Source organism: Sabethes cyaneus, chromosome 2 (genome assembly GCF_943734655.1).
Source record: "Sabethes cyaneus chromosome 2, idSabCyanKW18_F2, whole genome shotgun sequence".
Lineage (NCBI taxonomy): Eukaryota > Metazoa > Arthropoda > Insecta > Diptera > Culicidae > Sabethes > Sabethes cyaneus.
Window position 1 is genome coordinate 56,539,630 of NC_071354.1, and position 17,859 is coordinate 56,557,488.

Sequence of the window (17,859 nt, forward strand, 5' to 3'; positions counted from 1 at the left end):
CCATAAACCAAAAGTTTCAAAATTCTGCGGGCTGCGGTCGAGTTTTATTGCTCTAATTTGCTGCTGCTTGGTGTACCGCGCGAACCGAGAGCAGTCCTATCCTTTCCCGTGAACGTGCCCGAGCAGGATGTAAAATTTGATACCTCCATTTTGCGGACGAGTACATGACAACGATCGGCCGGGGATAGCAGCTCAACCTCGAGCCAGAAAGCTACCTGCCGAGGTCGAGAGACTGGCAAACTGTCTAGAAATTGTAAACTTTTTAGCTCGGATTTGGTTTTACTGACTTTCTCCGGCTTCTTCCCCGGCTGGCCCGGGAATAACTAGCTCAGGTTTGCAGATTGTTAAAGACCAGTGCACTGGTAGTATGTATATTTCGTCGAAAGCGGAGAAAAATCTGTTTATTCCGCTCCTTTAGCTCTGACTGAAATTGGCTAAATAGTCAAAAAGTTGAAAGTACCCTGGCTGAATGGTTGGACGACCGGCTACCGGAATGATTTCTGTCTTTATAATCGGATTAAACTGGCAGTTGCCTCGGAGTTTTCCTTGGTACGTAGTTCCGGTCCCACTGGAACCACGGTGTGGAAACTGGGTGCAACCTGCCTCCGTCATGCTCTGTGCACCGCTAGATCGGAGAAGATGGTATTATTTATGGCTGATGATTGTACATTTTATTCCGCCTGTCGTCTTTTTCCGGAATGCATGCAAAACTTGGTTCTAGAATGCAGCGCTCAAAACCGATTCTCGGTTTCCCAGATACATTCACACCGAGACGAGGCGGCTTTTTCACTTGGAAACAGTCGAAAGGAAAACGAGTGCGAAGTGCCACGGTTTCTTTTTATTAAAGTAATAAATAATCGTTCCTTTTCTCCCCCCCCCCTCTCCGGCCCGGTTGTGGCGCGCTTAGGAGAAATTGTAGCTCAAAACCTCACCTACTTGGGTAGTGGGTAGATTTTCCACCCACTATATGCACACCGGCGCTGATAAGAAGCACTTTTCTCGGAAAGTTGGGGAAGGGATTACAGAGCGAAAGCTGTTTGCATGCAAAAATAATGCTGATTTAGTTGCGGAATTTATAAAAACAAAAATTTTGTGCACTGAAACGAAATGCGACTGGGGACTGCACTTTACACAGAATTGATTCAAGCATTATAAGATTTGGATCCTTTCATCTGTGAGGGGAATGTAATAGCATTTCACCAGTATTTATTAATTTTTTCTGGTACGACAATAGGTCCTATGATTCATCAATCACCGAAAATAATATCCTATTGTCGCTCTCAATTAAGGTATTTATTTGACGAACCATCGCTGATTGTCCTTTTTCTTTCTTTGTTCCCTTTCATTCCAGGTAAATGTTACTTGGAATTCAATCAACATGAACCGAAGCCGCCCGTGTGCTGTGGCACGTGATTCACAGCAAACAACTTACCGGGAAATAAATTCCCCTCCGCATTAACTCATCCGCAAAGGATGATGAAGGTGTACCGCAGCAATGAGTGTTATTTGATTTTCAAAAGGTTTCCACCTTTTGGGAACACATTTCAAATCACTCGCCGCAAACGCAAAGCAGTACATCGAATGGGCGTGTTTAATAAACTCTAGGAACGGACTTGGACAAGCGAGCAAGCAAGCAATGTGAGAAGTGGTTCACGTACAGTGAAGTAAGCCTTCAAGCTCAACTTTAGGCTTACAGTCGGAGCATCAGAGCCAGTGAACCACAACCACCCACCCAGCCAGCCAACCAGCTAGCCTGCCACGTCACTAGAGTAGACCACAGAAACCAAACACCTAAACGTGCACAACGTCTCAAGCGAATGTGGCAGTCACATACTTGCTACGGCACGGCCGGCTGGTTGGCACAGTTAGGAAGAAGTAATGTCCTTACGGGATAGCACGCCGCACCGGCCCCGGGCTGCAGGCACACCCAATCACGCCGCACCGCAAGCAGGTGTACATATTGACAGTCGAAATGACAACAACACTTGATGTGGGATTAAGGTTTTCCCTCCAGAGGACGGGAACACCGTACCCTCGGCAGACTATTATTTCAGCCTATACAAAGTGAGAGATTGTGATTAATTGCGTATGCAGATTGAATTTGAAACCCACCTACGGCGGACGGAGGCCGGCCAAACGCTTCCATTGCATTGATTTGTGGTTTGCGACGGTATAGTGGTCGGTTAGAGAAGCAACTCACCCTCTCTATTGCCGGCTGGTACATTCGTATATCCGGGGGTTCAGTCGGACCTGCTACCGAAAAGGTGTCGTGATTTGCGTTGCTTTTACGGAAATTGAATTCGTTTTAATGTGTTAAAATGTTTGAAAAAGAAAATCTCAAATCATTATGCGACTAAAAGACTGCCACATAATTTATGTTATTATTTATTTGAGTGTCAGATTAGATTTCCCAAACAAACAAAACCTAACTCAAAACATTTCAAATCCTCCTTCGAAACTGTGAGTAGTAAAGTATTTTAAAACTTTCCGTAAATCTTGCCAATAGCCCGCAAATCTACCGATCCACGTTGATAACTTAGAATTGCTGCCTAACGTTGAGGCCCTACCGCCGACCGCTGCCTTTAAAAAGAAATGATAAACTGTGTCGATGTAAATGTGCGGATCGTGAATGACCACCGATCAATTCCTTCCGGAATTAAAATCCGGGTTCAGATTATATTAAAGTAGGCCGTGTGGGGTAGGGGCACTACATCCCCCCCCCCCCTCTTGAACAGAACTGCATGTTATCTCAGAAGGAAGTTAGTTATTTCAGATCTCCAACTCCGGTCATCGGTTCAGGTCATCGACTCCATGGATTCCATGCGTATTCAGAGGTTGCTTCGGCTTTGATTGACTATGATGACGGTACATCACTCATCAACCGCTTCGACTTCATCGCCGTTTCTTTCTACTATTTTTTTCTTTGTAGGAAACTGAACCACTGCGCCCATTCTGAGAGATCTATTAAAGTATCACTCTTTCTACTATATATTTGGTTTCCAACCCATGCAGATCAATTCTCCTAACCAGTCCTCGAAAAAATTGAAAATGTGACCAGTCTTGGAGACACTGTTTTGTATTCTCTTTTTCTGCAGCGCACGTAAACCAGCTAAACATACAGCTTTCCCCCAAAAACTACGGTTTTAAATAAGAAGGTCACCCCAATACACCTTATTCTCTATTACTTCTACATACTATTCCAACTACAACTGCAAGCAAAAAGTGGCAAATACATGTCATTTCTGCACGACATTTTGTATGAATGGTCAGCTGACGTACGAAAATGTTTGCTTATAATCATGTACGTATTCGGGCTAGTCTCGACACTTAAAGATAGGCACTGTCGATACAGAAGCAGTACAAAGCGATGCTATTGGTTAAGAGTCTGACATGGTATTGTATGCTATTAAATGTATAGGAAAAGTGTAACCATTTCGGTCCCTGCCCTTGGTAGTATTGTTTTATCTGTCAGTCCATAGATATGACTACAGAGCTGCTGACAGTGTTTATCTCTCTCAGTTTTCTACCTTTCAATACAATTAATTCATGAATTGCAGTGCTGAATGACTGCTCGTCGAACTCGTCAGTCAATTTTCTTGCTCTTGACCGATATCTTCTTCTTCTTCAGCAGCATAGAGCCGGGGTGGCTCGTGCTGTTTCAAGCACTCGTCTCCATTCAACTCGGTCTTGGGCCACTCGTCGCCAATTTCGTAGTCGTCTCAGAAGTCGCAAATCGCTTTCGACCTGGTCGAGCCATCGTGCACGTTGGGCCCCCCTGTTCCTGGTGCCGGTGGGGTTGTTGAAGAGGACCGTTTTCGTCGCACTGTCGTCCGGCATCCTTACGACGTGTCCGGCCCACCGTAGCCTGCTAACTTTCGCTAGATGTACGATGGGAGCCTCCCCAAGCAGTGCCTGTAGCTCGTGATTCATACGCCTCCGCCACTCTCCGCTTTCAGTTTGTACTCCGCCAAATATCGTCCGCAGCACTTTCCGCTCAAACATGGCAAGGGCGCGTATGTCCTCCGTAAGCAGCGTCACGGCTTCAAGTCCATAAAGAACTACCGGTCTAATAATGGTTTTGTACATTGTTAGCTTCGTGCGGCGGCGTATGCTTCCTGATCGCAGCGTTTTACGAAGGGCAAAGTAGGCCCGATTTCCCGCTTGGATGCGCCGCTGGATCTCCTTACTAGTGTTGTTGTCCGCAGTCACCAGCGATCCCAAATACACGAACTCTTCTACCACTTCTAGTTCGTCGCCGTCAACGGTTACCGTCCGTGGGAGGCGCGCATTTGTTTCCTTTGAGCCTCTTCCTTTCATGTATTTGGTCTTCGACGCATTTATTTTGAGCCCAATTCTCCTAGACTCCGCTTTCAGTCTGGCGTAGATTGCCTCCGCCGTCGCAAAGTTCCTGGCTATGATATCGAAGTCATCTGCAAAGCCTAGAAGTTGGCTACTCTTGGTAAAAATCGTGCCTCTCGTTTCAATGCCCGCTCGTCGGATCACCCACTCAAGAGCGATGTTGAACAGCATGCAGGATAGACCGTCACCTTGTCTCAACCCTCGTCGCGTCTCGAAGGGACTTGAGAGTGTCCCAGAGATGTGTACGAAACACATCACTCGATCCAATGTAGCTCTGATCAGTCGCGTCAGTTTGTCCGGAAAACCGTATTCGTGCATTATCTGCCATAGCTTGTCTCGATCGACTGTATCGTATGCTGCTTTGAAATCGATAAAGATGTGATGCGTGGGCACGTTGTACTCCCGACATTTCTGCAAGATCTGTCGGATAGTAAACATTTGGTCCGTAGTTGCGCGAGCCCCCATGAAACCCGCCTGATAATTCCCTACGAAACCTTGTGCTATCGGTGACAGCCGGCGTAACAGGATCTGGGAGAGTACCTTGTAGGCGGCGTTTACCAGCGTAATACCACGATAGTTGCAGCAGTCTAGCCGATCACCCTTTTTGTAGATGGGACAAACCACTCCTTCCATCCATTCCTCCGGTAGCTTTTCCTCCTCCCAAATCCTCGAAATAACCCAGTGTAGAGCCTTTGCTAGCGTTTCCCCGCCATGTTTATAAAGCTCTGCCGGTAGGCGGTCCTTCCCAGCGGCTTTATTGGTCTTCAGCAGCCTGATTTCTCGTTTGACTTCTTGGAGATCAGGTGCTAGGACATCACTATCTTCCATGGGCGCTCCTAGGTTAATTTCCGTTCCGCCTCCTTCTGCGACTTCGCCATTGAGGTGTTCATCGAAGAACTGTTTCCACCTGTCGACCACCTCGCGCTCGTTTGTAATTAGATTCCCTCCCTCGTCCCTACACAAGTCAGGTTTCGGTGTGTAGCCCTTCCGAGTTTGGTTCACCTTCTCATAAAACTTGCGCGTGCCATTAGCTCGGAATAGTTGCTCTAATTCTTCACGATCTCTGTCCTCCTTTTAGCGCTTTTTTCTCCTCAGGATCGTGGTCAACTGGTTCCTAGCTCGTCGGTACTTGGCCAGGTTCTCTCTAGTGGCAATACTTAGATAATTTTTCCAAGCATTTTTTTCTCCTCCACCGCTTGTTGGCATTCCCCATCAAACCAATCATTTTGTGTACTCCGAGGTTCAATACCTAGTGCCGCGGTAGCGGCCTCTCCGATGGCCGAGCGTATTCTGCCCCAACCGTCTTCGAGGTTTGAAGCACCTAACTCCTCGGAAGAAGGCAGTGCCTCATTCAGTACTCGCGCGTAGTTCTCGGCAGCTTGTGGGTTATCTAGCTGCCTGATGTTCAGCCGAGGAGGGCGGCTTTGACGTGTCCGGTATACGGTGGACAGCTTTGAGCGCACATGTACTGCTACTAGGTAATGGTCAGAATCAATATCCGCACCCCGACGGGAGCGTACGTTCGTGATGTTAGAGAAGAACCGGCCCTCTATGAGAACGTGGTCAATTTGGTTCATTGTACGTTGGTCAGGTGATCTTCAGGCGGCTTTGTGGATATCCTTGCGCGGGAAAAAGGTGCTTCGGATCACCAGGCCTCGGGAAGCTGCGAAGTTTATACATCGTTGGCCGTTATCGTTTGTGTCGGTGTGCAGGCTATGGGGTCCTACCACCGGTCTATACATTTCTTCCCTACCGACCTGAGCGTTCATATCCCCGATGACGATCTTGATGTCCCGTGACGAGCAGCTGTCGTACGTTGCCTCCAGCCTCGCGTAGAACGCTTCTTTCTCATCGTCGGGTCTACCTTCGTGCAGGCAGTGCACGTTAATGATGCTATAATTGAAGAAACGGCCCTTTATCCTCAATACACACATTCTCTCGTTGATCGCCTTCCAATCTATCACGCGATCCTGCATTCCGCCCAGCACTACAAAGCCCGTTCCCAGTTCGTTGGTAGGGCCACCGCTCTGGTAAAACTGGGCCTTTCCGCCACGGATCTTCCATACCTTCTCTCCTTTGCGACACATTTCCTGCAGAGCTACGATGCCGAGTTTGCGGGGTTCCAGCTGTTCAATCAGCACCCGCTCGCAACCTGTGAAATTTAGCGATCTGCAGTTCCAAGTCCCGAGTCTCCATTCGTCGTCCTTATTTCGTCGCCTAGGTCGATGCCGAATATTCCGCTCCGAATATGCTTGAATGTTGTTAGTTTAAGTTTAGTTTAGGTGTGTAGCCGTACTGGGGCAACACTACCGAGTCTCGCGATGGGGCTGCCATCTCATAGTGCCGAGACGCACTATACCTCCTTCCCGGTTAATATACGACCTTAGTTTCCACCGGGGTTGGTTACCCGATCTCCGCTAAGGTTGCTCGTATTCCGGCTGGTACCACGAGGAGGTCGGGATCGGAGTTGCTGGATAAGAGGCTAACGACCACTATGGGGTCTATATTCCGCATTATCTAGCCGATTCTTGACCGATATCTTAGGTCTTAAAGTCTCTTCAAGACTCTCGACCGATATTTAAGGTCTTGTAAACTGCTTGCTTGGATGGTGAATGGTTGAACAATGCGCTCCAGAACCACTACGAAGTTCCATAGCCTCTTATTCAGCAACTTCTATGCCTACTTGCTAGTTATACCATCCGGCATACGATCCGTAGTGGAAATCGGACAACCGGTGGAAACTAGGGTCGTATGCGGACAGAGAAGGGGGCACTCATGCGAAGGCTGAGTGTAAACTCTACGCCTGCAGGACGGTTCTTGTAGGAACCAAAGCATAGGGTCCAAAGCCCCTAAAAGAGATGGTTTTAATAGCTGTTATCCATGGCTATTATGTAAAAACTTGAATGGATACCCTAATACAAGGTGTGACACGACCCGTGCCGAGGGATGAATGGTGGAGGGGGTTCTATAAATTCTCTCGCCGCAACGGAGCCTGTGGAGTACCAGGGCGCCCTCCACAGTAGTCTGCCCCCCCAAGTAACAATTTCGGTTTTGTTACACTCTTGTGATGGCATTCAAGACCAAAATTTGTCTTGAAGACCACCATAAGAGTACAATAAAACTCACATTGTTACTTGGGCTTGCTGCATCAAGCCGGTCACTGATGCAGTGGGCGATTTCTTACCGTGCATTCTCCCTCTGCCGAAAAAAAACAAAGTCACAATAGAGGTGGAGGGGAGAATAGGAGCATATGGGAGGAACATCTAGCCCTGTTCCTAGTCTATCCTCAATACATCGACTCGTAGTGAGTCGTAAGACGAGATGACTCCAACTCTGAAGGGTGAGCCGAACAGTCATGGCCAATTGGATGGCCGTACAATCGCTCAAACATTCTAACCATATATAGCGTCGAGTATTAAGGTACTCAAAAGTTGCTGAGTCTCAATAAGAGAGATATCAGCACGCTTACCGGTCTTGTGACAGGACATTGTCCGAGCAAATATTATGTTCGGAATCTTGGTTTCGTACAAGAATATTTAACCACGGAACACTTACTTTGCAATTGCGGAGCACAAATAGCACGCAGACTGCAATATCTCAAAAAGGGGAGATATGGTCTGCGTCGCCGATCAGGATAATAAGGTTCAAAACCAAGTCACCTCTGATTGTCACCTGCCTCGCGTCAGCTACCAGCCTATCACTTCCTTAATAAGTAATAGGTTAGCTTGAAGCGTACAGAATAAATAATAAACGGGGCATACCACAATAGTTCAAAATAATGGACGCAGTGGTAAGGGTGCTTTTCCCGTAATTTCGTGAAAATTATTTTGAGTGTATTGTAGTTTTGTTTGCCGTTGTTGGCAGTTCAAAATAAATAAATGATTCAAATTTGATTGCATTCACTATTGTCGAGAAAGAATTAATGTAGAAAACAACACGACACGAACATGGACGCAAGTGATTCACTCTAATCGTTGGTTTCAGGTTGGCAGTGCTGAGTTCATTTCATCTGTACTAGAAATAGCAAAGAATGAGCAGTATATTGCATCAATTCATGCGTATTGCCTAAATAGAATATGAGATTTCTAAGCACTGCTCCTAGCCTCCTAGTGCGATTAAAAACGAGTGCCCTCGAAACATGCATGTAGCACTCGCTCTAGGGTAGCCTAAATTAACCACGTCTGTTGATTAGGAAAACCGTTCTCGTGGTATCATGCTCTAGCTTTGTACCTTCTAAGGCAATGTTGAAAATCAGGTTGGAGAGCGCATCCCCTTACTTTAGGCCATCCAGCGTAACGAAAGTGGATGAAGGCCCTATTAGGGCGCATGATTCTGACCCAAACTTGCCCGTATGAATCAGTTACAGTAGCTTCGCCGGAAAACCATGATTTAGCACTATCTGCCACTACTTGTTCCGCTTGACTGAATCGTATGCTGCCTTAAAGTTAACAAACAGGTGATGAGCCTGCAAGCTGCATTGTCAGAAAAAAAGGGTGCTGGATGGGTTCGTCTACGGCGGGTCTTCGGTTTTCCAGACATATCGACAAGAAACCAGCATTAGAGTGGGGCGGGGTATAAGTGCGATGTTTGAAGTTGTCATCAATTTTCGTGAGATATAAAGAAGGACAACAACATAATATATTTTATAGTGATGTAGTAACTCAATGTCTTTACATTCAACTATAAATCATCTGCGGTAATAGTGTTCTGCAAAATAAATTCTTCTTTCTTCTGATCAAGTGCCGATTCGCACTTTTACCCCACTAGCGGGGCAAAAGTGCGAAACTCGAATCCATGAAATTAGCACAACAGTAGCTAACAAAACCATTTTATCTCCAATCTACGTTATGTTTCGGTAAGGAATATTTTCAATTTGCGCCTTTCCTATTTTGCGCTGGTGTATTGCAGCCACCGTTAGATCGAAACTTTTCCAAAGGCTTGTTTTTTGTTTCATCAGCGCAAAAACATTGTTTTCCTTCGGCCAACATCTGTAGAGCACACAGTTTTCTGAAGATCTTCCTTTTCTAGTATCAGTAATATTGTGCCTAAAGCTGTATATAATTAGCTATACATTTTTGCCTCGTCCATGAATCGCACTTTTGCCCCGTCCGTGAATCGAACTTTTACCTCGCTAAGCGCTTGGCGGGGTTAGATTAAATTACGGAAAAGCGAAATATATTTTGTAAATTCTTTTCACCGTATTTTCAAAACAGATATGTGAGTGACGTAAAACGCTGCTACAAATTTTCAACAAGTAATATCCTCCTGTTGATATCGTATTTGCCGTATAACGAAAAATTACATCAAAACCGCCCTAAAATAACATTTGCACATAACTCAGCAACTTTGCTTCCTAAGCAACAAAAGATTACGTTAGATTCAAACTGTCAAAGTAGTCACCCATCCATGCCAATGTAGTTAATTTACTCGGAATCTGCACCGATAAATCATTGAATCGAACTTTTACCCGCATCACACTTTTACCCCTCCTTACTCTATAACCAATTTCGATACGAATTACTGTCAAACCAACCTGGTATTGATATTTATGGATTGTCTCTTCGATATCAAGGAAAAGATTATGTTAGAAAATTACTATATTTCAATATTTGTTAAAAAAATAGAAATCCTCGTGGTCTACCAGTTTTGAGTGTGACGAAGAGAAGCTTGCATATGACGAAGAGTAACTACTTGAAATTTTGAGCTGTGCTTCAAACTATTTCCACTCTTTTTATAGTAGTTTATAGTTTATAGTAGTTGGGTAGCTCTTGGACACGGCTCAAAGAATACGTGCATAGATTTTTGCAAATAATTGCTGTCTGTCCATGATAAACGAAAGAAATCCTGTTAATGACGAAGTGAATTTTCGTTTGACGAACTCTCGCTGGAGCATGAAAAATTGTTCCTCTGAGAAATGTAAGTTCCGAAATATTTTTTCAGGCTAAATGGGTATTATACATGTACAGGCAAGATGTATCAGATTTAGCTGGTGCAAAAAACTTGAGTACTTCTGGATTCATTCTTATAAAAACTCGCAATAAAGTCTGGATCGTGTTTAGGTATGACGAAGAGTCATAAATGTCAGGTCATTCAGAACACCCAATATCGTCTCTTATAATTACCTAGTGGTATGTAAGATTCGCGCTTGGGCTTTCAAGCATAACAAATTCCAGCAGGCAGAAAACTATGCGGCTGAACATTCAGCGTCTATCGGCTCAGGGTGTGGCCACAGACTATGCCTAGAAGCTTGATGAGAGAATTGAACAACAAATGAGTGAAGACACTTTGGATGTGAGGTGGCGACTGGTGTTAAAAAGCACTGTGGTACTGCCCTACTAGCACAGTTGTTATAAACTAGTTGTGGTAACCGATTAATGACTGATTTCAGTCATAAATAGGTTGCAGCAACCAGAAGTGACAAAAGTGTGCTACTTATTTTGCCAGGAACGACGGGGAGTTTTTATGAAATAGTTAACAGTACGGCGAATAAGAGCATCCGGGTACCAGTGATGGGCAACGACAAGGATGGGAACCTGTTGACTGACGAGGGCATGGTGGCTGACAGGTCGAAAGAGCACTTTGAAGAGCTTCTAAATGGTACAGGTAATGAAGAAAGCGTCAGACACAGAATATCTGGATCTGGAAAAATCTGGATAGAAGAAGAAATGCCTTCAGACTGGCTTGATGGTCTCATTTCTCCGATACAAGAAGGGACTCGATTGTAGTAACTAGCGGACATAACACTTTTAAATTCCGCCTAAAAGGTACTCTCCCGGTATTCTGTTCAACAGATTGAGACCGTTATCAGAATCCTTTGTCTACGATTACCAGTGTGGTTTTCGAGAAGGAAGATCGACTACGGATCAATGTTCATCTTGCATCAAATCCTTGACAAATTTCGAGAATACAACTTGCGAACTCACCACCTGTTTATGGATTTTAAGGCAGCGTATGATTCAGTGAAAAGAAACAAATTATGGCAGATAATGTTCGAACACGGTTTTCCGACCAAGCTAATAAAACTGTGTTGTAAAACGCTAGACAAATCAAAATCAAGCGTCAGAATAGCTGGTGAAATATCAGATGCACTCGTGACGTTAGACGGATTGAAACAAGGCGATGCACGCTCTAACCTACTGTTTAATATTGTACTAGAAGGGGCGATACGAGGAGCAGGTGTGCAAAGGAATGGAACCATCATCACTAAATCGCACATGCATCTAGGCTTAGGGGATGACATCGACTTTATTGGAGTTGATCGTAGAGCTATTGTAGAGGCATTTGTTCCTTTCAAAAGAGCTGCTGTTCATAAACACTGCCAAAACGAAGTACATGGTTGCTTGCAGAGAGCGTGGAAGTCTGAATGATGTTGGATCTGAGGTGGAAATAGATGGGGAACGGTATGAGATTGTCGACGAATTCACATATCTGAGAACTCTAGTAACATGCGACAATGACGTCACTAAAGTCACGATGTTTGTGGACGCGTACAAAATTAGCTATGTAAAAAACATTGGCCCTCTACGGTCACCGGTTCAGAGAAGCAGATCGGCATATACTTGGTGTATTTGAACGAAAAACAGTGCGTTACAGTGGGCTGGACATGTAGCCCGAATGCCAGAAAAAAGGGTCATCGAAAATAGTGTCCAGCAGAGAACCTGGGCGAGGTCGATGGCTTCGAGGTAGACCACGCACTCGTTGGGTATGTCGAACGAGGAAGATGCACGCGCAACAGGAGTGCAGGGTGACTGGAGACTGGCAGTCCAAAACCGGATTCCTGGAAATCACTGAAACATTCGGCTAGGATCTGCCAATATGGTTCTAAGCCCCCAATCACGTTCGACTATACCCAGGTAACGAATAAGCATTAAAATAAGCAATAACTCAGCCGCTTATTAGCATATCTGATATTTTACACTGCACGTTGCTGTTTATTTGCTTTTTGACTGCCTAACTGCATTAAATTGGCATCCAAAATTCTATTCAAATTCTTCTTGTCGATAATCAGTTGCAAATAAGCATTGTTAGCACTATAAAAGGATTAGGAAGTAAAGTAGCCGTCAGAACTTAACCTTCTGGTATTCTGTTCGACAGATTTCTTAGCCATAAGGATCAATGCGTCTAAAACTACATATATGATAGGAAAAGAATCCAAGAAGAAAACAACAGTTGCCTTGTATTTGAACGAAAGGTGTTGCGGAGAGTGACGCAAGCGTAAATAGAGGGGTCTAAATGTACTAGATGGCTCGACCCGGATGAAGCTGACTAGCGAATGTCGAGCTGTTCAACGAATTGGCAACGAGCATCCCAGGATCGATTACAATAGAGATAAGTTTTTGATACAGTACCAGCTGCCTCGGCTCTAAGCTGTTGAAGGAGGAGGAGTAGGGAACTTTGCAGCCAGTTGTTAGAGTCACGACAATGGCGGGGCTAGGGCTGCGATTTTATTGACTCTAGCAGTTTCTCCCAGTTGAGATTAGACTGACCAGTAGTTGAGGTCAGCTGTGACCACAGAAGGAGACACCGTTATGATTCTGGATGAAAAGCTACCAAGGAACAGTTGGCTGAAAGGTCGTATGGCTCATACATGTCTCACCAAAGATGGACTTGATTAACGCGCAGTTGTGCAGACCAAACGTAGAGTTTTCGATAGGCTAGTGGTGAAACTTGCAGCGTTGGGTGTCTGTGCAAATATTTGTGCGTCGGATTATTGATCTCGAAATGCAGATACACCTTCTTGAGCATTACATTGGAACCGTAATCCGTAAGCGTAGTATTAACGAATCAGTGGATCTAAACTTAAGGTGATAAATGGCAGTGGAAGGAGGAAAAAACAACAACAACAACAAGCGCTTGTGAGCTAACGAAAATCTAACCCTCAAAATTAATAAAAGTTGGCAAAAACTTGATTTTCCAGAAGTTCCAAAATTGGGTATCTGTGAGGAAATTTGTATCTCTAATCAAAAACCCACTCGGCGGAAAATCCAACTACCATGGAAAACCATCAAGCCACTTTGAACTATTATCTGTTTCGAATCATTTGTGCTTACTGTTTGCCTTTCAGATTGACTGCCCAATTTAATTCGCCTAATGAAACCATCTGCAACGGGAATTTATTGAGCACTTTTCGAATCCTACCATGCAATGAAAATTTCCTCGAACCGCCATTCAGAGCACCATAACATAAACAAGCGCACGAATTTGATAGCTTCTTCCCATTTTCATAACCGTATCGAACGCTGTGCGATAGATCTTCTTTGCCACGGATGCGATGCTGCCGCCTTATGCCTCCCAGTATGTAGGTATGTACTTTAAAATACCGACGAATATTACACCCCATTTGAAATTGAACGCTCGTGTGCTTGCCGCATCGCTTCCAGCCCATAAGAATGCCGCAACCCTGCCCGGTATTACTCACGGGTGCATGGGTGTTAGTGAGCGATTGAGCGAAAAATAAAAAAGAAACGAAACACGCACCAAGCCACCGCACCGTGCCGATCCGATCCGATACGGCTCGACAGATTTTCCCTCCCATTAAACCACCGACGACGGAGACGACGACACAACCTGAGCAGAGCAGCCGGTTTCAGCCAAGCAACATTAGGTACGAGTGAAATTCCTCGCCGCCTGAAAGCGTCTTCTTTCACACGGAAGTACAAAGTCAATTTTCCTCCTCGCCCTTCTTTTCGCCGCGACTCGCAATCGTTGCTCGTTGGTCTGAATTTCGCTGGAAGATCGCTCATATTGCCGCATATTGTATAATCACACAGAACATGAGACTGACTTGCGTCTTGCGGGGTTCACCGCAGTCCTTGGCCTCTTCCGCAAGCACATAATCGGGCGCGCCAAACACCGTTGGATCCTTAGGGGATGGGCGAGGCAAGGATTCTTCCGGAGTGAAAAAACCGGTTCTCTAGATAAAACCTCACTGCCATGCATGCCAAGAAGCAGCGACAGTAGCAGCAGCACACGGATGCGTTACAGTCACGTTTCTTAATAAATCAGCATTAGAAAAGAATTTCCAGTTCCGTCGTAGCACGGCTTTTCCACTCGGTCCTTGGATGGGTTTCCATTTCACACCCACTATCAAGTGTTTGGATAGCGAAAGCGTTTTTTTTATTTTATGACGCCGTTAAAAAAAATTGAATGAATGTGTTTGGTGTTTTGAACATTCCGGAGAGCTCTATTTCATATCTAAAAACGATAGAGCAGCACAAAAAGAACTCGCTTCTGCTAGGTGGACAGACATTTATCCGCCACGGTCTGCCGGAGCCAGTCGGTGAAGAAACGATGGAGACACATGGTGGGTGGTTCATAAAACGTTTGGAAAACATTCTGAATCGCTGTGGCACACTTCAATAAAAAGAAGTGAAAAGGGAAACAAATTGAATAAATTTATGACTTTTATGACTTCATACCGGAGCAAGCAGGAGCAGCAGGAGCGGAGCAGAAAAGCGTATACATAGATTTCAATCGATGCTGCTGCAGTGCATGATTCGGTAACTCCCCGGCAAGGGAATGCAGATCGAATCGGGTATTATCCCCTTCGCGCATGAATATCGAATAGTGATTAATTTATTGAATGCGGTAATCGCTTGGCTGCGCGTATATGTGTGTCTTGAAGCTATCGGATTATGGTTGCAGAAGCTCACCAAAGCGGATGAACGGAAAAATAGCTCTAAACGGTGAGATGGGGACCGAGTGTACACGTGCGTCAATGACCGTGATTCAAATTACACCAGAATACGTGTCGCGTCAATATGTTCAATAAATTTACAGTTTAATCACACATCCAGTTAACTAGGCGCGACACATTATCCCCAATGCAACCACAAATACCGGCTACTTTCGAGTGTTGGAACGGGTGCCGGCTGGTAGGTTGGGAAACGGTGGCCGCGGGTATCCGTGTTGCAAACAAATTGAACAAATTAAGCAATTTCCCATCGATTTAATCCACAAAGCTTCATCATCATTATCAGCTCACCGATTCACCTGCGGATGCGAAATGCGCCCCGGCGCTAACGCTATTTGTGTTCCAGGACTCTGCGAGTTCACGCCGCTTTTTCGCCCGCACCCTAGCCCAGCCTAGCCCCGTTCTGTGGTAAGACTATCTCTTCCGGATAATTTCCGATCGAGTCGACGTCAGCCCGAGCGACCGAGCGGCCGACCGGTCGACTAACTGCCGGTAGGTATAACTATCCTTTTGATGCACCAGTATTGGAAAGGTGGGCGTGAAATTTCCGTAAATAAATAATACTCTGATGTGATATTTGAAGCGCCAGCAGCAGGGTTGAAATTGAGGTTCGAACTGGGCTGACTAACGTTCGAAGTGACACTTTTTGTTAGTGCAGTAAAAATTTCAACAAGCAGAACTCAGGTAAAGACTCTCAGATAAAACTGTACAAAGTCGATTGGTTGGGGTGTAACCGAAGGATCTCCCAACGTATTTTTTAACTTAATTAGGGTGTAGAAAGCACGAAAATATTCCTATTACCACAAACGACAATGACACCGTAGCCGCAGAGAAAACAGAGCAAACAGAGAGGGGAGAGAGCAGATAGTTAAAGGAAATAGAGAGATGAGAGAGGCCAAGAGGATGGAGAGAGCATTCTAGAGAGATCAAGAGGATAGAGAGCAAGAGGATAAACAGACCAAGAGGATAGAATAATCGAAAAGAGACTTCACCGTTGCAAGAACCGCCAACACTTTTATCGTGTTCTTGTGGAGGCGGAGAATAATTCTAACCTGCGCGACACAAGAAGCTACTTTATAACGATCAACGGGATCGATCAATTCTGGACCATGGTAACTTATGTTATGTGTAATGACAAAGGAGTGATTACCGAAATTTCGAAGGTGGCCAGGTGTACTCGATTAGGCATACGAACTTTAGGCATACGGGCGTTATGCATAGTGTACGGTAGCCATAATGGACGATAGGCATAATGGAAGGTATGGGCTATATCTAAAATATGGTCCAGGTTTATAATCTAGTAGAAAATCTGATCCAAAATCTAGTTGCTGGTTTAAATTCTGATCAAAAACTAGCTTGAGAATGTGGTCCAAAATTTGTTCCAAAATCTGATGTGGTATGTGGTTTAAAATGCAGTCCCACATCTGATCAAACATTTGATCGAAAATGTGGTCCAAAATATTATCCAAAACCTGGACCAAATGTGATAAAAATGTCGTCCGAAATCTGGCCCAGGATCTGATGTAGGTCCAAAAGCTGGTTCAGTTCCAGAATCTGGTATAAAATATGGCCAAAATCTAATTAAAAATATAGTTTAAAATATGGTCCAGAATCTAGTTCAAATCTGTTCCGAAATTTGTTACAAAATCTGGAATTGATAAAAACGAGATCCGCAATCTGATCCAGATCCAGAGTCTGGTTTAAAACCTGATCCAAAACCTGGTTGGTGGTTCAAAATGTGATCAAAAATGTGGCCCAAAATCTGGTTTACATTTCGGTTCAGTTCCAGAATCTGGACTTCGATGGAAAATCTGATCCAAAATCAGAAAAAAAATGTTGTCCACAATCTGGTCCAATATTTGATAAAAAATGTGGTCCAAAATATTATCCAAAATCTAGTCATCTGATAAAAAATATGGTCCAAAATCTGATCTAGCAACTGTTCCAACTCGAAGATCTTGTTCAGATCCAGGGTATGAATCAAAATTTTATAAAAACTGAGGTCCAAAATGTGGTCTAAAATGTTATTTAAAATCTGATCCAAACCTGATGCAGATCCAGAATGTGGTCCAGACCCGGTCTGGAATCTGGGTCCAGAATCTTATCCAAAGTCTGATTCAAAACCTGATCAAAAATCGGATTAAATATATGGTTCAAAATTTGGTCCAGAATCTAGTCAAAACCTGTTTCAAAACCTGTGTCAAAATCTAAAACAAATGTTGATAAAAAATGCAGTTCGCAAATCTAGTCCAGCTCCAAAATGTGGTCCAGGCTCAAAATCTGGTTCAAAACTTGATCCAAAATCTGGTTGGTGGTTTAAAAATTGATCAAAAAACGGTGGCCCGAAATCTGGCCCAAAATCTGGCCCAGAATCTGATGAAAAATGTGGTCCAAAATCTGATCCAAAATCTAGTACAGATCTGTTTCAAAATTTGTTTCAAAATTTGTTACAAAATTTGGAACAAAAAGTGGTCTAGAATTTAGTGCAGCTTCAGAATCTGATTGGAGGTTTAAAATTTTATCAAACACAATAAACATGGAAGGAAGAAACGAGAGAATTCGCCAAGGGCGCCACACAATGTCACGCTACGGCTCGGCGAGTCAGTAAACCTAGGGAAATGCACAGTGACTCTACAGTGACCGACGTTTCCGATGGCCATCTCGCCTTGAATCATGTAGGAAACGTTTGTCAATGAAAAGTAAATAGGTCTCGCAGTTTATAATGAGCGTAACTTATTTATTCTTTATTGATTTCAAAGCAGCATACGATGCAGTCGATCGAGCTATGGCAGATAATGCACGAACAT

The 17,859-nt window shown here is 44.4% G+C and overlaps 1 protein-coding gene across 4 annotated transcripts in view; it reads right to left on the reverse strand.

The window, feature by feature from the left end:
• LOC128738214 (uncharacterized) overlaps positions 1 to 17,859 on the reverse strand; it is a 693,074-nt gene that overhangs the window by 297,257 nt on the left and 377,958 nt on the right. The gene's annotated exons all lie outside the window — the stretch shown is intronic.